The 22,022-nt window shown below is 37.4% G+C and overlaps 1 protein-coding gene across 1 annotated transcript in view; it reads right to left on the minus strand.

Moving 5' to 3' along the window:
* LOC129750629 (transcriptional coactivator yorkie-like) overlaps nucleotides 1-20,989 on the minus strand; it is a 60,872-nt gene extending 39,883 nt beyond the window's left edge. Inside the window, exon 1 of the mRNA XM_055745625.1 lies at nucleotides 20,978-20,989. The gene's annotated coding sequence lies outside the window, so the exon portion shown is untranslated. The remainder of the gene's footprint in view (nucleotides 1-20,977) is intronic.
* Nucleotides 20,990-22,022: the final 1,033 nt, after the last annotated feature.

Here is a 22,022-nt window from a genome sequence, read left to right on the forward strand (position 1 = left end):
CTTTGCAGACGACTCATTTCCAGTCTTTTTCCCAAATCCTCCACATCTGGGTGCGACTTCACCCGGAGTCGTCGTCGTCGTCGTCATCCAAACGGTTTTTTCCCACACTGCCCAACTTTGCGATGGATGAACGGTGCGTCGATCGGCTCAGTTTGTTCACACAACACAAAACCCTGCCTCCCCGAAAATCGCCACACGATCCCAAAGCTATAAATATTTAAAAAACAGGAAGTTGCCATAAAATGAATTAACTTTGCCAAATGTGTGTGCCACACAGCACTGAGTTTCCTCCTCGCTGCGTCATCGTCGTTCCACATTCACCCGCAATTCGCGGGGTCTTTTTTGTTGTTGTTGTTTTTTTTTTGAGTGTACGGTTCGCACGATTTTCACTCTCACCACCATCGGCCATCCGGTCGTTCTCGATCGGTTTGGCGAGGCAAGCGGTGTTGCGAGACGCGGGCTAAGCTAAGCCAAAGCCAAACCTACCAAAACCGACATCGTCGAACGAAACACGAATGACCTTGAGGTTTCGCGTGATCGTGTCCCGCGATTCACTTTTCCGCCGCTTCGGGTGAGTGGTAGTTACCCCGATATATTTTAGGCTTTGTTCGTCTCCCTTGAGTGGAGGTAAATAAAAGGTGTAAACAACAATCGCGCTGCACCCGTAGTAAACTCACTCTATAGCTCTATGTTTGTTGTTTGTTGTTTGTTGAGATTCCTCTCCTCAAGCTCAACCTCAACAGATGATGCGGGACACAAATTGAGCGATTATTTCTGCGTGTACACCTTTCGGACACGTAGCTTAGTGGATGACATGTTTTAACTGATAACGGGAACCGGAACGTCTCCGCGAACGAGTCTAAACAATGTTTTTGTCAGACTGACCGCATCCAACAAAAAATATTGATATTAAAGGCATTGTTTTTTGTAGGCAGGGAGAGGTGATAGATTTGGGAGAAATATGCCAATATCTTGGGTTGTTTGCTTTTAGTGTGTTTGAGTGAAGTTGATTCACTGAAACAAATTTACTGGCAAATTTCAACTGATTCTTTTGCAACATTTTTCGTTTATCTAAAGCAATAGTTTAACATAACTGAAACAGTAGATTGAACACAGATTTGTTTGACAACTCTCAAGGTATTACATTGGTATTATGTTGTGTTCAGATTATTTGGTCCAGTGCAATCAAAGAAAAACATTCCTCTGTCGTTGCGCATCTAAAAAAACAAAGGACCGAACAATCAAATCGAGCTAATCTCTTGTACTATTTCACGAGCTGTCAGCGAATTAATTCACTGGTGTTGTTAACTCTGGTTGATGGTTTCACCCTGGTAGATGTCGTGTGTTGATGGTCGCCATTCTTTTGCCGTCTGTCTGCAATGAGTAAATCATATCGGAAAGCTTTCTTCAACTTTTACCGATTTCTTCAAGTGCCTGCCGCTAGAGGAGGACAAGTATCAACGACGACGACAACAACACTTCTGTGGCATGTGCATTTATCAGTAACATACGCGAACCAACAATGCCGTCCGTTGACAGGCAGGGATTAGTGCAGGGGATTACAACCGAGTTTGAAGTGTCTAATTTCTTGGATTTTAACAGCCCGCGAGTTGACCGCACAAGTTCTCTTTATTGGGGCTGTTTTTATAGGCGATTTCAATCGAAATCCTGATTAAAAAACATTAAATTCATCTGGTAAATTTTGCTTCGATAAGATTCGAATAAAATTGTAAAACAGTTCCTACCTGTGCAATGTTTGCATTGGATTTTTTTCAGTGTGTTGCCCGACGGTAAACTACACGGAAAATAATAAATAGGTGAAGTTGACCGGGATAGAAAGGTGAAATTTAAAATGGTTACTTTTAACTCGTCGAGATGAAACTCACCTCACAACGAGGTAAAGTTTAAATGAATCGAGCTGACAAAAAAGGTAGAATTCACGTATAAAAAAGGTAAATCCGAAAAAGGTAAAGCTTACTACGTAGCAAGATGGAGTTAACCTGAATTGAGCAGAATACCTTGTCGAGGTAAAACTTACCTTGTAGCGAGGTGAAACTGACCTGGATTGAGCTAAACAAATCGGTACAATTCACCTAGAAAAAGGTAACTATTTTCTGAACCGTTTATTGTAATTACCCTCAATCACTTTGTCACTGTTGGAAATTTTGTAATTTCTGGCAATTATTCCACTTTTTTAATACTGGAAAATCTTACAACTATTTTGAATCGGTCAATAAAAAATAAAAAGAAATTAAAAAAATCCTGAATATTTTCCATTTTTATACATTTTTGAAACTTTTTTTTATCAATTTAAGAACTTTAGACAATTTAAACTGAATCAATGCAATCGAAAGATTCGTTTTAATTTTTCGATTGCTTTGATTCAGTTGAATCATTCAACCAAGTAGGCTCACAACACTATTTTAACAAATTTGTCAATTATTTTAGTATTAACACACATACAACACATACAATGATGATTTAAGTCTTTTTTGACAATTCTTTCAGTATTATTAGTTTTGACAAACTGATCAATTTTTACACATTTGACAATTTTAATGACTTCAGTTAATTTTTCAAAACTATGAAAAAAATTCAAACTTTTTTTTAAATTTTTTCAATTAATTTGAACTTGTTTGATTTGATAATTTTGGTTCAATTTTAGCAGTTTTGTCAATTTTAGCTATTCTTTTTATATTGGTTTTTTTCTGGCAAGGATGTCAATTTTTGTTTCAAATCTCGTCAACTAAATCAACGATGATTTTTTGCAATTTTATTCTTTTTTGTTTGACTTTGTACTTTTTAACAATATTGTGAAATTCGGCTTTAAGCCGTTCTGGAAAGGTTACCAATTTTGTTTTGTTTTTTGCAAATTCGTAAATTTTATATCTACAGTAACGTTCATAATTGTATAGAAATTGAAAGCACGAGAATTGTTAGTTTTTCACAAAATTGACAAACTGATCAATTTTTACACATTTGAAAGTATTAATGATTTCAGTTAATGTTTCGAAACTATGAAAAAATTTAAACCTTTTTTTAAATTTTTTTCAATTAATTTGAACTTGGTTGATTTGGTCATTTTGGTTCAATTTTAGCAGTTTTGTCAATTTTAGCTATTCTTTTTGTATTGGTTTTTTTTCTGGCAAGGATGTCAATTTTTGTTTCAAATTTCGTCAACTAAATCAACGATGTTTTTTGAAATTTTATTCTTTTTTGTTTGACTTTAATTTTTTTAACAATTTTGTGAAATTCGGCTTTTAGCCGTTTTGGAAAGGTTGCCAATTGGGTTTTTTTTGCAAACTCGTTAATTTTATATCTACATATATATACAACGAACAACAAATTTCGGATGGAATATTTATTTTTATTTTCAATTTTACCAATTCGTGAAATTTTGTCAATTTTGTGATGTTGTCAATTTTGGAAATTTACGCAATGTTGTCAAAAGTTGTTAATTTTGATTTTTTTCAACTTTAACAATTTCGATTTTTTTAAGTTTGTAAATTGTTGCCGTGTTGCTAATTTGATCGATTGTGCTAATTTTGGCACCTTTGTTATTTAAGTTAATCTACACAATTTTTGCCCATTTTGTAAATTTTTAATTTTTTTTCAAGCTTGGAAATTTTACCAGTGTTGTCAATTTGGTTGATTTTGTCAATTTCGGCTGCTTGAAAATTTTTGATCTAGACAATTGAGTGCAAATTTTTTAGTTTTTCAAGTTGGGAATTTTCGGCAGTGGTCCATTTGCAATTTTTATAATTTTGACAATTTGTTATTTTTTTTTTAATTTTAACATCTTTGCCAATTTATGCATTTCTTGACCATTTTGAAATATTTATTTGGATAGTTTTGTCAATTTTTCGAAATTTTTGACATCCGTTTGATTAACGTTTTTAAGTGGCAAACTTTTGGTTGGCAGTGCGCCTGAATTAAATTAACTTTTTTTCAGGAGTATTGTTTGGTGTATTCAGTGCATAAACTCTTGAGATCCACCGGACAATGACACTGTCTCGCTGGAGTGTGTGGTGTATTAGCACCTGCTTGATACACAATCTTAAGTGCTTTCCATTGATAAGTAAATTTTGTATTTATTAACAATTTTTATGAAATTCGCCTTCCTGCAATTTTGGAAAGGTTGCCAGTTTTGTTTTTCTTTGCGAATTCCTTAATTTTTTATCTTATTTTCCTTTGAAATTTAAATCGGGATTTTTTTTAAATTATGTAGTGTTGTCAATTTTTGAAATTTACGAAGTGTTGTCAAATGTTGTCAAATGTTGTTAAATTATTTTTTTTTCAACTTTAACAATTTCGATTTTTTTAAGTTTGGAAAATGTTGCTAATTTGATCGATTATGCTAATTTCGGCACCTTTATTAATTAAGTTAATCTACACAATTTTTGCCCAAATTTTAAATTTGTTTCAGACTAGGAAATTTTTACAGTGTTGTCAATTTGGTCGATTTTGTCATTTTTGACATCTTTGGAAATTTTTAATGAATTGCCATTTTTTATTTAGTTTTTCAAGTTGGAAATTTTGGCAGAGTTGCCAAGTTGGTCAATTTGGAGTTTTGTTACTTTTGACGAGTTGGTGTCATTTTTTTATTTTTTGAAATTTTGGCATCATTGCCAATAAAGGCAATATTTGATAATTTTAAAATATTAATTGGGGTAATTTTGTTAATTTTCGAAATTTATAAATTTTTTGACATCCTAAACGACCACTTGAAAATTTAAAAAAAAATGGTTGGAAAGGATGATTTTTCGAAAACATTTTTATATTGTATTTCTTGGCAAACCTTTGTTTGGCAGTGTGGCTGAATTGAATTGACTTTTTTAAGAGTATTGTTGGTGTATTAAACTCTTGAGATCAACCGGGCAATGACACTGTCTCGCTGGAGTGTGTGGTGTATTAGCACCAGCCTGATACACAATCTTAAGTACTTCCCATTGATACACATGTGCTAAGCTCAGCGTGATTGTCATCCGCTCGAGTGTCATTATAATGTTGATAACTTACAACAATGTTTACATGCTAGAACAATGAAAATCAAACTTTTTCTTTGGTGGTCTACAAGACCTTTTTCGGGGTCTGTTTTTTCTGACTGGGTTAGTAAATTTTCTGCTCGAATTTGTAAACACAAGGTTGAAATTTCCTTTTTCAGCTAGTGGAGTGCGATTCTTAAACCAAAGGAAATATGAAAAGCAAAAAAAAAGAGGATTTTCATTCAATTGGAAAATTTATCCCAAAAAAAAAGTATATAATGGGAATCGAACTCTTTGCAACACATCATCTCGGTTTGCCAGTCCGGTATCTTATCCACTGCACCATCTTAGTCGGTTAGCAAATGAAAGTTTTTTGTCGTAGTCCTTCTGTCATTGATTGCAGATTACCAAAAAACGCACTGCAGGACAATGCCAGTTATTAGAAAGCTTGTTTATGCCGGTCTGGCATAGAATCTTATACCGATAATTCCTCCCCCAAGAAAGTTCATTATTGGAGAGTCTGATTTGTGGGTGTTCATCTTTCTGCATAAACATAGCTTTTTGAAGTTTCTATGTCAACCGGTCTAAAAGTGTTTCGAATACGGAGCGGTTTCACGCCTTAGAACTTATTTTTGGTATAAAAAACAAAAATAAGAAAGAGTTTCAGTTTTTTTAACGTCAAATTTCAGACTGATTTACAGATTCAGATTATGGATTTTATTACTTGATTTTTAAATTTTGATTTCGGAATATACTTTCCAAATAACCAACATTGGTGGGTGGAATGATGGTATAAATTTCTATGACAAAAGTGGTCGGAATATTCGATCACTGAATTCTGTCCAAAGAACTATATATCGGACTAAAAAAATTAATGGTTCAATACTGTTTCTATGTTTCTGCAAGGAAAATATTCAACCTCTAAAAGAAAAATAAGGTGGATGGATTCTAGTTGAAGTTAGATAGATTTCCCAAAATCTGATGTCGATCAAAGCCAGCAAAATTTGTTTGTCATGATAGATTTCATGATAAACCATCTCTTAAAGGCAGCTGTCGTCATGATAGATTTCGAACCATCTCTTTAGGGTAGCTTCATGCCAATCAAACTTCAAAAAAGATCAATTATCACCTACTACCTGAACGGCTACTAATGGACTAATGGCGTGTGCGCTGTGCTTAGAGTTAAGACATGATGCCTCTCTTTTGTTTTGATTTCGTTCGATTTCACGAGTCAGTAAAACAGCTAGTGCGTGGCCCTCATTCATCTTCACCAATCACCGATTCGCGATTGATCAGCCTCCGATTTTCCGATCAAATTTATATACTTTTTCGAGCGCTTTATGATCTACCTGCACCTGACCACCGATATCAATCGATGGTGTTTTTGTTTTTTTTCCTTCTTGCTTCAATCACGATACATCGATAACATTCACTTATCTGCCTCTAATGGCTCGCAAATGGTTCCGAATAAAGTAAATACATAATGAAGGAGACGAGACGAGAAACAACGGCCGAAGCTTTTACGGTTTCTCTTTTTTCGTGTACAATTGATCCCTATTAGAGTGGAATTGTTTGATGAAGCTTTTGTAATTGCACTACTTTTATTTGCTCGATAATAAATCGGTTACACTCGGTGTTTAGTTATGTTAAAAAGTGCTTGATAGATGCGTTAATTCTTGTTTTGGTTATTAATAAAACAATTTACAATTCCAGATCGGGAAGTTAAAGATTCAAACTTGGCTACGTCAACAAATCTAGTAGGCGTAGGAACAAACTGGCGTTGATCAACCCACAGCTTGAGCACACAGGCTGTCAAGATTACTCAACCTGAGATGTCTGGTCTGGCTGCTTCGCTGATGTAACCTATACTCGATTTGGCAGCTGCCTGGAATACACAAACGCAGAGATTTGTAGATGAAAATTCGCCAAACTTCACTCGGAAACGATCCCTTGAAAAAAAGGGGGTTTCAAGTCACGCGCTTCGCGTTTTTGCCGTGAGTCTAAAATACACCGTTACTGGAGGTTATTTAATTGGCACAAAATCTGAGGGGAATTTTATCTTATCTCAAGCCCAGACAGACAGCCTCCCGGTTCATCAACAGAACCGAACTTGATGCTCGTGCCTGCCTGCCTGCCTGCCTAGTACAAGAGCAGAGCGCGCACATCTCCCATAAATCATCCACGCATATGGTTCTGATATCGCGGTCGGAAAGCAAAACAACAACAGCAGCGGCACCTTCTTCCGGCTAACTAGCGAAACACTGACTGCCTCCTGCCTGACAGACTACTGCCGACTGTGTTCTTGCCGGCAGCAAAACAAATTTTCCGCTTTTACAACATCTCTATTTTGGGAAAATGAACTCAGCTCTAAGCGCTGGAATATTGTGTTGTTGTGTTTTTTTGAGTATCGCGCGAATCAAATCAGGTACCTACCTACTTTATTCACTCCTCTGTAACTCTGTAGCGTTACACGAACGGGTCGAGTGATAACAAACCAGGCGAACGACGATGCGCTCTATCAGTACATCAACATATGTACCTATATCTACAGGCGACTTGAAGACCTTGTACAAACAATCCTTTTCGAAGTCAAGACCATATTCGAGCGCGATCCGCGCAAACAAAAAGCCGGGGTTTAACACAGATGATGCATTGTCAACATGTCAAAGTATTTTTTGACAGCTCCCCGTTATCTGCTCCAATCTACCAAGACGGAGTTGTGCTGCTGATACAGTGTCGGCATTTGGTCATCGCTCTGGTGTATATTTTGGGGATGATTCTGCAAAAACGAAATGGCAACAGAATTTTTTTTGGAAAATCCGAAGTCATTGTTTTTGTTTTGAAAATTAGCCAATAAGGCATTTCCCCACTTGTCAGACGAACAGCTGATTCCTCATGTTTACATTTTCTCGGCATATTGTGGTAGGGTAAACATAACAACAACATTACGTATGTTCAATGACCAGATAGTAACGATATGATATTGGCAATGCAATTGGAGTGGTTTTGCAAGCACATCTTGGTGAGGAGCATATAAATTCTTTGTTTAATGATTTGTAAATTCATAACTAGTTGAGACATGAAGGTTTTTTTATGCTTTTAATTAAAGAAGTTTTTAAAAGAAAGCATTGAACAGTGCTTATCATCAAAGATCAAAATGGCGACTAGTTGGTGTTCACATTTTTCAAAACAAAAACAAAAAGCTACCCTACCACAATCTGTCTCAGGAAATACTCTATAGGTAAAGGGTGATACGGTCAAAATTTGGTCAATATCAACTTGACATATTTCTTTCAATTTTGCATTTAAAAAACCTGAACACCCCTCATTTTGAAGGTGTGTGTGTGTGTAGAATGTTGCTCCTATTTTGATTTTGGAATTCACTCTTCAGTTGTCAAAATGCCGTCCAAGGAAGAAGAGCAGCGTATCAAAATTTTGTTCGCGCACCGCGAAAATCCGAGCTACTCGCACGCAAAGCTGGCAAAATCGCTAAAAGTTGCCAAATCAACCGTTACAAATGTAATTAAAGTGTTTGGGGAACGTTTGTCGACAGCCAGGAAGTCTGGATCGGGGGGAAATCGAAAACCGGAAGCCGCTGAGACGACAAAGATAGTTGCCGGTAGTTTCAAGAGAAACCCTAACATCTCTAACATCATGCCGCAAATAAGCTGGGTGTATCGTCTACAACCGTGCATCGAGCTAAAAGACGAGCCGGACTATCGACTTACAAGAAGGTAGTGACTCCAAATCGCGATGATAAACAAAATACGACGGCCAAAGCGCGATCCCGGAGGCTGTACACCACGATGCTGACGAAGTTTGACTGCGTGGTAATGGACGGCGAAACCTACGTCAAAGCCGACTACAAACAGCTTCCGGGACAGGAGTTTTATACGGCAAAGCAAGAGGAAAGATAGCAGATATTTTCGAGCACATGAAACTGTCAAAGTTCGCGAAGAAATATCTGGTTTGGCAAGCCATCTGTACCTGTGGCTTGAAAAGCAGCATTTTCATAGCTTCCGGGACTATCAACCAAGAAATTTACGTGAAAGAGTGTTCGAATAAATGTCTGCTGCCTTTCCTGGAGAAACACGGTTGTTCCATACTGTTTTGTCCGGATTTGGCATCTTGCCATTACGGTAAAAAGGCCATGGAGTGGTACGCCGCCAACAGCGTGCAGGTGGTTCCCAAGGACAAGAACCCTTCCAATACGCCAGGGCTCCGCCCAATTGAGAAATACTGGGCTATTGTCAAGCGGAACCTAAAGAAGACCAAAAAACTGCTAAGGACGAGCAGCAGTTCAAGGCAAACTGGCTTTCTGCGGCGAAGAAGATGGACAAGGTGGCTGTTCAAAATCTGATGGCAGGGGTTAAGCGTAAGGCTCGGCAATTCGGATTTGGAAAAGCGGAAGTCGAACTGAATATTTTTCCTGAATTTTATACTAATTAAGCTTGAAAAAGAAATTTAATTTGATTTTTTAAATAAACAATTTCACCGATTTACACAATTTTCCCTTGACCAAATTTTGACCGTTTCACCCTTTAAACCAATGACTATAAATATCATCGACATGACTCTTGCTTGGATAAAAATTGACAGCTTTCTTACCCTATCGGAAAAAATGCAGCTTTTCAATCTGTTTGGTCCATTCGTGTCCGATGTTGCTCGATTTTCGGGAATAGTTTTCAAACTGGGATAACACTTCTCTGAAAGACAGCAATTAATTAACCATTATCTACGCCTCAACCTTAACTAACACCGTACGGATCTTATGAGCAACAGCAAAAATTGGTACTGATACCATAAAATCTACCATCCGAATTTCAGTAGCTTAAAACTGAAAGTTGTCCAGGCAGATGATCAACCTCAAACGACACCATCCGGCACCGGATCGACGCTGAAAGTTCCTCTCGTCAGAACACCTCTAGTGGATAACGTCAACCAAACACATCCTAATCAGTGTTCCGGAGCCGAGTTGCAATTTTCTTGGTTCAGCGGCTTGAACTCTGAGTGGAACATAATTGCAATAAGGTTGAAATTATTTTTAGCTTTGGGAAGTGGTACGAAAAGTTTTTAAGGGTGATTATTGCCAAAATTAAGTGAAGAAACACGACCGGAATTAGTTTAGAGGATTTAGAACCTATTAGGTTCTAAGGAAGGAACCTATTAGGAGGAATTAGACCTTATTTAAAACCCTTTAACAGGCCACAACAACAAATCAAGAGCATGTCCAATAGACTGCCCCAAATTTGTATGAGAAATTTCAAGCTTGTGAATTGTTATGCGCTGCAAGCTCAAATTGATACTAGGCCTAGAACAAGGTCTCATGCCAAATTTGGGCCAGATCGGATCACGGGAAGGGGTCGCTCAACGACCCTAAAGTTTGTATGGAATTTTGGGACATTTTGTTTGAGAGGAACACGAAAATCCAGTTTTTCATGAATAACTTTAGTCCCCTTCGACCTATTTCTTTTGAAAACGGGTTTTCTTAAAGCCTAAACTATGACAAGTATTTCATCCGAAGACTCCTCCCGGACAAACTGTCCCAAAATCCCATACAAACTTTAGTCTCGTTGAGCGACCCCTTCCCGTGATCCGATCTGGCCCAAATTTGGCATGAGACCTTGTACTAGGCCTAGAACCAATTTAAGCCTGCAGCGCATAACTTTTTCAAATATCGGGGCATTTGGGGCACGCTAATGTCCAACATCCACAAAGATGTAAGTTCTACTTCTTCTGATTCTATTCGCCGATGCTATTTTTAGCACAGTTGAAACTGCCTAAACTTGCCGCGTATTATGGTCCAGTTACAGAGACTATATGACCAACGTTTCTGTTTATACTCCTTAGAGTTTACATTCTTTTATACTCCATAGAAATATTTTTCATTCTTTTATACTCAGTAGAGTTTACAATTCCATTTTTGTTTCTTCGTTTATTACATTTTCTGTTGTGTGTGTTTATTTTAACGTCCGTGAACTTAAAAACTTTCCTTCACCTAGTTGGAGGCGGCGGGATTCGATCCACGATCATCTGATTACAAACCAGACACGCTAGCCATCAGAAATCGACCGCCCCGAAGTAAGGGACAAACTAACGAAAGGGATAGCGCATTTGATCACGGCTTACAAGGCTTGAGAACCTCAGAAGCATGATCCGTTGATTAGATGGTCGGGAACTTCAACGCCGATGCCGAGGTTAACTTACAACAGTGGCTGATCAACTACAAAAGACAAAGACTACTAGAGGCACAGATGAAGTTCAACGTAGACCAATGCAAGCACTATTTGAACCTTTCACAGAGAGGGACATTAATCTAACACGGCCGTCATATTTAGTACTCCATTTTGATAACGCGCCAATCTTCAAACGTCTCACACAAAATACGAAGCTTGGAGAAGTTTTGGTTTCAATGCGCAACCTTGTGTATTAGGCTGATGTCATACTCAGGCGACAAGCAGCGCGTTGATTTGCGACGTTCTCACACGTCATACCTGCTCTCATTAAATCTCCATGGAAAAAGCGTAGACCTGTCATACTGAGCACTTTGAAAAGCGCGACAAAGCTGTTGCCAGGATGTTTTGTAGCGCGACAATTAGAAAATCCAATGGGATTTTTTTTTCTCGGTTTGAAGCAGTGATTTTGAGTTTTAAGCACAATAGCATTCTTGCAATCCGTGTCATGATCTGATGAGTTTTTAATGGCTCCCGAAAAAAAGGAGACGATTCCAAGCATTATCAGATGTGAATAATTTGTAGTGAATTTCAAAGCGACATGGCGCGCCAGTATGGCATACCAAGGCGTTGCATTGCTTTCTTATTGGAACTTAGAACGCAAAGCGATGCTTGTCGCCTCAGCATGACATCAACCTTAGACTGATGTTATGCTGGAGCGACAAGCGACGCGTTGCGTTCCGCGTTTCAATAAGAAAGCAAAGCAAAGCATGCATTGGTATGCCATATACTGGCACTTTGAATTTCACTACGAAAAATCACTTTTCTACATCTGATAATGCTTGGAATCGTCTCCTTTCTTTGGGAGCCATTGAGAGCTCATCAGATCATGATCCGGATTGCGAGAATGCCGGAATTACAACAGTAAAATTTCCTTGCTATTTTTCTGCAAGCTAAGAATTCATGAGAATTTTCTCACCGATTAGAATATTATTTAATTTATTATCACAAATATGGATTGATCTGTGATTGAGATGTGCTTAAAACCCTAAATCACTGTTTAGAACCGAGAAATAAAATATTCCTATTGGATTTTTATCTTGTCGCGCCAAAAAACACCCTGGCATCTGTATTGTCGTGCTTTCCAAAGCGCTCAGTATGTCAGGTCTGCACTTTTGCCATGAGGAGTAAATGAGAGCAGTTGTGTCGCGTGCACAAGAAGTTGGTTCGACAACGCTTGTCGCCTCAGTATAACCCTTAGTTCTCAGGTGACAGGTAACGATAGTGCTGTTTAAACCAGCCATGTGTGCTAGGGGCTCTCGAGGAAAATTTTTTAAAGCGTGCTACCGTGTGGCTTGCTTATGAAATCTATAAATATTTTTAAAAATCCTGAAGCCCTTTTTGAAACGGATGATATTTTCCGTGTATAAAAAGCATATTGAATACCGAAATCTGGGTGAAATAGGTTGTAATTGCGAAAAACAGTCGAAAGATCTGTGCTAATCGATAACAGACAAGAAATTTGGGACATGGCACATAGGCCAAGGTTATCGAAAAAATATTTGTGTTTTGACGAAAAAAAATTTTGACTTCCTGTGATTTTACCCAAAAATTCTGTGGCGGTTTTCTGTGATACTTTTTCCATTAATTTCATTCAAAAATAATGTCAAATTGTGTCTTTTTTGCATTTTACTTAGGAAAAATCAATTAAAATTATCAATATTATCATTTTTATCCAATTCAAAGATAATTATTCAAAATTCATATTCACAATATGTAAGCGTCAGATAACACTTCCATCGAGGTGGTAGAGATTTATCGCGGTTTAACGTAGTTTTTTGCAAAAATCAGTAGAATATCGCAGTGAGTGACTAGTGTGTGTGAAGTTTTTCCCCAAAAATCCGCCTTCGAAGCAACGAACGACTGCGCAACAACGTCAACAGCATGCAGCCAGATTGGTTTGTCATCTCACAACCAGAGGGCCAACTTGGATAGTTGATGCTTCCGGGTATTCACACGATCGACAGCGACGCCCCGACGATACCACGAACGACGAGCGATCGCGAAGCGAGAGCATCGACCGAAACTCGCGGTTCAAGGCCGGTCAAATGCGGCTTCCTGGTGCTGGCTCACTTTGCTAAAAACCACCGCAGTGTACACACAAGCAAATAGAAAATTTAAAAGTGCAAATAACAGCCAGACACCAGGTAAGCCAACCGCCGCTCATCCGCCATTTTGCTCTCGCCAAAAAGGACGCGCGCTAACGTCAGTATTTCTTAATACAGGACCCCTTTATTTGGGACACAGTATAGAGTGGACGGAATTCGATTCTTCCACCAATAGCGACGGGAATAACCGCCACGACCACGGTTAACTCACGATCGGAAGTACCGGTCGATTGTACATCCCCGAACTCCACGATTGACCCAAGACAGTGGACCACCCGTGACTTGAAAGGCCACTGTCTAACTAAACCAAGCCGGATCGACGCTGTATTGGAGGAAAAGGGTCCGCCATCGTCATCGGTTAGTCCACTAGCTGACGCGTCTACGTCAGCCTTACCGACACCTCTTACCAGGATCGGCAGCATCCACAAAGGGCTTGGCCCTCCAGGTATCGTGCCCTTTTTTGTAAAAATCCGTGCAGTGCATACAATAAATAAAAACAATATTGTCGAGAAGTGCAATTTTGGGGTTTTTTCTGAGTGCATTCTGGAAGCTCCCTGCGATTTTGATTGTAAGCGTGCCGCCCTGAGGCCTAGAAAAGGGAATCTCTTACACGCCGGTGGGAGTGGAAGGTTCATACTTACAAATAAAAATTAAATAAAAAAAAACGTCCAAAATTTTAAAATTCTGTGAAACTTATGAATATTTCTAAAATTCTGTGTTCTATGACACAGATTCTGTGATGGAAATTGGCTCAAAATTCTGTGAAATGATCGATTTTTCTGTGATTTCGGCAACCTTGCATGTAACCTGAGCCTTGAGATCTGAGATTTGAGATATGAGACCTGAAACTTGAGACATGTTACCTGGGACATGAGACGTGATACATGAGATCTGAGATATTAAACCTGAGTCCTGAGACATGAGATCTTGAGACCAGAAACATACGACATGAAACCTGAAACCAGATACATGAGACATAATATCTGAGATATGAGAAAAGAGGCATGCGACATCAGGAATTGGTTCTCATTTCTCAAGTCTAATTTTTAAGCCTTAGATTCCAGTTCTGATGTTGCAGGTCACTTGCCTCATGTCTCAGGTCTTATCTTGGGTATCAAGTCTCACTTTAGGTCTTATATCTCGTGTAGCTTTTGAAACCTCAGAGCTGGTAACCATCTCAACTCCTAATATTTTTAAGTTTCTTCTGTTTGAAAAAAACAACTAAGTAGAGATGTAGATACCGAATATTTGGTGCCGGATACCGCCCAAAAACCGTTAAGCCGAATATTCGGTTCACCGAATAGGCCGAACATTTACTTTGAAAATTTAATCTATATAAGACTTTTAAAATTTTTCAAATCTTTTGGATAATTGATAAAATATCCAAAAGTAATGATGAAAAAGCTACACAATCATAAAAAAAACTTATGGTTTTGAGGAAAACATTCTGTGTTTCCGTGTATTTTTCACTGTAAATCGTACATGAGAGTGCTGACAAGTTCCGCGTTGTACTTTGATTATCTATTGTTTATTTCAGATTTCCTTGATTTATCCTGGCTTGGCCATAAATCCAATAAAGAATTCGAGAAAAGTCAAATCTGGACGGATTCATTCAGATTATTTGCTAAATCAAATGAAAAACTCAAATTTCTCTTTGAAAATTTGTTGATCTTGTGTTCAAAGACGACTTAAAAAAACTCACAATGAACATAAATGTGATTCAATTAAAACTTCAAATTTCAAGTAACTGTCTTTATTTTTTCTCTTGTAAGTTTTCAAATAACGCCTAGATTTTGTACAGATTTGCCCTTTTTTACAAATTTTTCAAAAATGTTCCTGAATCGCCTGCTTACGTGTAGTAGTAAGTATGACAAGCTTAAGCTTAGAGTTCATCGTTGTTTTAACAACTATTTTGCAGATATCTTACTCAGATTCGATCTTCATCTAATTCGATATTCGATGTTTCGACATTTTACAGGCATTAAATCTCTTTGGTGATAAACGCTCAAGAAGCGACAAGTTATCTTTAAGTTATTAGTGACATTTTGAAAAAGATCTTGGTTGAAAATAATTGACTCAAAACATGAATGTTATTACAATAACAGAAATATGAGGAATATGAAATACAGTGAAAACCCGATTTTGTCACACACCGATTTTGTCTGCCCCCAATTTTGTCTACCCCCGATTTTGTCTCATTTTTTCACCCGATTTTGTCATCATTTTTTAATTCAATGCAAAAATACTAAATATCGCCTTTTTTCATTTCCTTTGAACATCTTAGGGTTGAAATCATTCTGAAAGGACAGAACTGATGACATCGATATTGAAAGTGAAGTTGATTGATCAGGGACGTATCAAGATTTTCATACAAAAAAGTCTAGTTTTAAACAGGTTTTTTGTTATTACAATTTTAAACTAAATCAAAGTTGTTGAATACAGTTATAACTAAATATAATGTTATGAAAGAACATATTCAAGTAATCTTAAAGCTGGTTTTATTTGTTTGAGCTTTCTTCAAAGCAATCTCTCTGATACGTTGCAAGAAGATGACATCATCTATAGAGAGATCTAAAGCACCAGCCCAATCAACTATGTTGTCCAACATACGTACAGCTTCAACATCAATTATGTTTCTTGAAATTTTACATGAATCATTTGGGGTAGATGCCGCTGATTCTGAGTCTGGTACTACATCCCAAATTTTGAATGGCTCCAATGATTCGAGGGGCTCGTTTAATGCTGACTGATCATCCAGCGTCATGTTCAGAATTTCTTCATCCGTAAAATCTTTACTTACATATCCCTCCTCAGGGTCCTGTGGCAAAATAGTTTCATCGCGGTTGTTAACATCAATCAAATGGATCAAGGGAACAACATCTTCGAGTTCGTTATTTAAAATAATTCCAATTTTCTCCCATGACTACTGGATTACTGTACGCTTTATTTCACTCCAAGCTGAAAATTTGCGTACTGCTGGTACGAAGTCCTGGAGGAACCAGTTTAGGAAAATCATTCGAGTCATCCAAGCATTTTTAGAGACGAAATATGTGACAGGCACATAAATTTTCTTTTTTTTTATTTCGATTCAAACGGAAGCTTTGAATCTTATCTTCAGTAAATTATAACCAAAAGAAATAATTAGATTATTAGGATTTGAACCATTAAAGATCATTTAATTTTTCTGATACCACCGGTCGAAACAAGGTGTTTAAAGATGAGTAAAACCAATATTGTATGATGTTTTGATGTAAAAAAGGTCCTATAACTAGTAGTATGTCAAAAAGGGAATATCTACTACAAAACCTCAACACTGTTCAATTGGGATAATATACGTTTTTTGCAGTAATTTATTAGATAATGACGGATTAAAATCATTTTTTCAAAATCTCCCGATTTTATCACTCTCCCCGATTCATCACTCTAAAACTCATCATGGGGGTGATAAAATCGGGTTTTCACTGTAATCGCTTTTATTTTTCTTTCATTAAAAATTAAATAAATAGAATATTCGACCGTTCGTTTGGCCGAATAGTTGAAAATAAGCTCGGCAAGCGTCTGTCACAAACTTGGTGCCCGAGCCCCATTTGGGGATTTAAATTTTAAATTTACTTTAGCATCGTAATTCAGAATATGAAGTCATAAAATTCAAAATTATTATTCTTGTTCCGAACTCAGAATCAGACAATATTGTTTGAAGTTAATCCTGAACATCAAAATTGTTTACTCAAGTAACGGGTGTTAAATAAAAAATGAGAATGTTTTCAATACCTTTCAGTAACTCAAATAAAGAGCGTAAAATTTCTTTCTCCAAGAAAATTGCTCTTTGGGCTCCCAGAAACAGTAGGCGTGTTTGGTTTTGCTAGTTTGAATTTAGTCAAAGCAAAGATAGCGTCGAAACAGCACGTGCTCCGCGAATTCATTGTACGGCTCTACGAAACGCATTTCCAGCAAGGAAAAAAGTTCACGGTGGCACATTTTAAGGAAGAAAATGTACCTGTCAGTACGGTATATCGTATCCTGGGTTCCCTGAACGTGGAGCAGAAGGTCGGAAGTGGTCGTCCGGTGACGATAATGACGAAGCAGAGGAAGACATCGTTAAAGAAGCTGTTTGACAACAAGGACGCAACCAGCCTGCGTGACGCCGGTCGGAAATATGGCTGCTCCCACGTATTGATCCATCATACCCTCAAGATGGAAGGAATCGTCTGCAGGAAGAAGACGAGGTCGCCGGAGTACACGGAGGAGCAGATTGAGACGGTTAAATCACAGTGTCGGTGGATGACCAAAAAATACCGCGGGACGTTATTCGTTCTGGATGACGAAAGCTATTTTCCGCTGTCCAAAACGATCGTAACCCAACAAACTTGCCCCAGTGCCTCCCAATAGAGGATTTCTTTGGCTCACTCAGTGCCCTAGTGTATAAAAACAATTGGAGGGCCAAGGACACGAAGCAACTGACTACAAGAATCCAGAATTGTATCCGGAATATGGACGTAAGTGCCGTACAACGTTCTTGTGAGAGCATCGCGACAAAGTTGCGTCGAACATCAGACCACGGCCCTTACTCAAACATTCACTGACATTTTTTTGAAGAAAATACATGATGTTATTAATAAAAAAGACCGAAATCGATGAAAAAAAAATAACAATTTTTTTATATGTGATTGAAAAAATACTCATTTTTTTTTAACACCCGTTACACACATTTTGTTTGGTTGATGAGTCACCAAGTTTTGCGAAATTTAGAATGTCAGATCAAGAAAAGCTTCCATCTCAGAAACAATCGTTAATAACGGTGTGACCGATACACGCTTGTCGTTCGAGTGAAGCATAAGCAATCATACACTCTGACTTTTTATTGACCTTTTTCAAAGTAGTATTCTGAACCAGAATTTGAATTTTCTCCGTTGTGGGTGTACCGTGTTTAAGGTTCCACTTTTGAGTCTGGTACCAGTTCAGAACTTCAAGGGGCCACGAGCAACCCACCTGATCGATTGCGCCAATTCGTTTATCCGCCTTGGCATGGCTGCCCTCTACCTAATATTTTCCCAGACTCGAACCTCGTTGATACTTTTAATGTGCCTGGGACCATAATAAGATGGGGGGGACTTTTGGAGACACCCTTGGGTCCCCCTTGGACTTGTGACGGTAACTGATCTTTCCACTACCCACAACTGGCAGCAAACGGTCATTCTACTAAAGTGTAGTGGACGCATGGCGGTTTTTTTCTCAATACCAGACTTGTTTTTGTTGCAGTTACACTCATCTACCCTAGCAAGAGTAGGTACATACATAGGTCTGACTGTGTCTGGGGAAGACAGAATCTGAAACCCAGAGCGCTTACAGGGGCCCATGTTCGAGATATGGATTGTGAAACCTGATTTTAATTGTAGAATAGATTCTCTTCCAGCTTCAGCCACGGTTAGGATCGGAGTTGTGAATTGACAGCTGGTTGGTTTGTGTGTGCTGTGTTTTTTTTTTCAGCAATCCAGTCAACATAAGCCATGATGCAGCCTAGCGTTTATGCTGATTCAAATGCACTCAGGTTGGAACACAATGTCTACATTAACGATCAACCAGAGTACCGTTTGTAAACGGGCCTCCTCTAGATAGAAGGCTTAAGCCTGTAGCTACCCGTAGCGATCGAGAGAGAGCAAAAAAAAAACATGGGAATGGTGTATAACTAGATGCATGTTTTTTTTTCTGCTAAATAATTTATTGATCTTCGACTAATATCGTTACATGATTGCTGTGCCGGGTAACGAAATATGTTGCAGATTAATTCTGCATGGAAAATTACTTAAGGTTTTTCACGTGTTAAGAGATCGTAACCCACAAACAGTTGCGGTTTGATTAGGGTAGTATTGCTGTCTATTTTTATGCCTGTGTTGGATACCTTATTGATCTGGAAATACCTATGAATTCATTATACTAATAATTTAATTAAAAATTTATAAAAAACTATCTTGGGAATTGTTTGTTCTACTTCTCCGTACACGTGAACTGTTATTTGCTAAAGCATGGATCACTACAAATCTGGACGCACTATTTATTTTACCATAGTGCTCCTAGTTGTCGGATCTGGAATGTTTTGGCAGCACTTTATAGAGGAATGTTTTTTCTACCAGTGCTGAAAATTTCATTACGATTCGTTTTGTTTCAAAAAAGTTACACGTGATGGAAGCCGCGAGATGAAAATAAATTTTGAACACCCACGTCAAAAACCCGACGTGGTCGGGTTCAAAAATCGCGAAATCGTTAAAAATGGTCAAATCAACCGTGTGTAGCGTTCTCAAACGTTTCCGTGAGATGCGTACTATAGATCGGCAGGTTCATACCAAGCGTCATAGTGGAATTAAGGATCGGAAACTGCATTTGAAGGTGTTGAGAACGATCAAGGAAAACACAGGGTAGTCGGACTATGACATTGCCAAGAAATTCAACGCCGACCGGTGCACCGTCAGCAGAATTCGTCTACGCGAAGGAATACGATCCTATCGGACCAGTAAGCAACCAAACCGGACATTGAAGCAGAATTTAGTAGCCAAAGGACGTGCCCGCAAGTTATACAAGAAGATTCCAACGAAGTTCGACGGATGCATCCTCATGGATGACGAAACGTACGTGAAGATGGATTTTGGGCAGCTTTCTGGCCAAAAATTATGTAAAGCCACTGCAGTGGTGCACTGCACTGGTCATGGTGATGTCCCCGGCAACTTCAAATTCGTTTTTGCTGATAAGTTTGCAAGAAAGTGTTTGATCTGGCAAGGTATTTGCAGCTGCGGACGAAAAATTCCGGTTTTTGTGAAAAACAAGACCATGGACTCCGAAATTTACAAGGAGGAATGCCTGAAAAACTTTTTTTTTCGTACATTAGATCTCACAAAGGACTAGTTAAGTTTTCGCCAGATTTGGCAAGCTGCCACTACAGCTAGGAGGTTCTACAGTGGTATTGGGTCAACGGGTGGATTTTGTCGAAAAGGACATCAACCCACCCAACTGCCCTCAATTCCGCTCTATCGAAAAATTTTGGGCAATTGTCAAGCAGAAGATGAAGAAGAATGGTAGGACGACTCGGGAAGCAGAGATGAAGAGATTGTGGAACAAAATGGCCGCTGAGGTCAGCGAATAGAGTGTTCAAACTATAATGAGTGATACTCAACCAAAAGTTCGAAAATTCATCAAAACAACATCGGAATAATTGTTTTATTATTTTTCTTTTAAAGTGCAATAAAAACCCTACATTTCAAGTACAAAACATTTTTATTTCGTTTATATAGCTCCGAGATAAACCCGTTTTAATGCGTCCAGATTTGTAGTGATCCATGCTTTAACAGTAGACAAACGCCATATTCGGCTGCCATATCTTGTGGAAACTGGATAGGTAGATTATTACAACAAAAGTACAAATTCTATCCCACAGAAAGAAACCTGTGGTGTCTAAATAACAAAAAAAGATAATCAACAGACTTATTAGTTCAGTCAGGTGACTACAGACGAATCGGATGCTGTTCTTTTTGTAGCTTGACAACAACACATCACAAAATGAGTACAGTTGTTCAAATAAAATATCTTCTTTATGAGCTACACACTCAGAAAAACTGTCCTCTGACAGGTTCATTTCGTTGAAATGTTATCTATAATTTACCTCGAACTGCAAATCCATCTGTTAATAATGAGTGAGTATACGTACCTGAAAAATAATAAAGAAAAAATATTATTAGTTTATATTTTTATGACGTAAGTTCTTAACATTATTTTCAGTTTTATCTTCATTTGAGAGTTTGGTTTGAAATTGGTTTAATTTTTTTTACAATTCAAGACCAATTCTGTTAGTGATCGAGAGAAAATCGAACCGTTTCTCCCATCTGGGATTCAATATTCGTCATTCTGGCATTCACACTAAAATTATTCAAATTTTAGGAAAATGAACAACAGAATTTTGATAAAAAATCTGTAATATATTTTAATTACATCGACATTTTCTTACAGAAGATAATTTCAGATTTTTTTTTAATTAGATAAGATTAAAATTTCAGTAAATCAGCCGAAAAATTCAAAAAGAATTGGTAACATCAAGCATTCTTAAAAGGTTATGTCTTTTAGAATCATATTTTGTAATTTTTGATTACCTCATTTTAGTCATTTTTATTATTTTTGTAATTTTTGTCATATTAATCATTTTTATCATTTTTGTAATTTTTGTAATTTTTGTAATATTTGTCATTTTTGTCATATTTGTTTGTTTTGCCATTTTTTGAAAGTTTTGTCATTTTTGTCATTTTTCTACTCTCCTTGTGTAATTTCCTCTTTTTTTATAATTTAAGTCATTTAGTCATTTTTGTCATTTTCACTATATTTATCATTTTTGTCAATTTTGTCATTTTTTGAAATTTTGCCATTTTTGTCATTTTTGTCATTTTTTCATTTTTGTTATTATTGTCATTTTTATCATTATTGTCATTATTGTCATTTTTTGTCAATTTTGTCATTTTTTTATTTTCTTTTTTCATTTTTATCATTTTTGTCATTTTTGTCATTTTAGTCATTTAAGTCATTTTTGTCATCTTTATCATCTTTGTCATTTTTGTCATTTTTGTCATTTTTGTCACTTTTGTCACTTTTTGTCATTTTTGTCATATTTTGTAATTTTTGTAATTTTGGTCATTTTTGTCATATTTTGTCATTTTTGT

This window comes from Uranotaenia lowii, chromosome 3 (assembly GCF_029784155.1).
Source record: "Uranotaenia lowii strain MFRU-FL chromosome 3, ASM2978415v1, whole genome shotgun sequence".
Lineage (NCBI taxonomy): Eukaryota > Metazoa > Arthropoda > Insecta > Diptera > Culicidae > Uranotaenia > Uranotaenia lowii.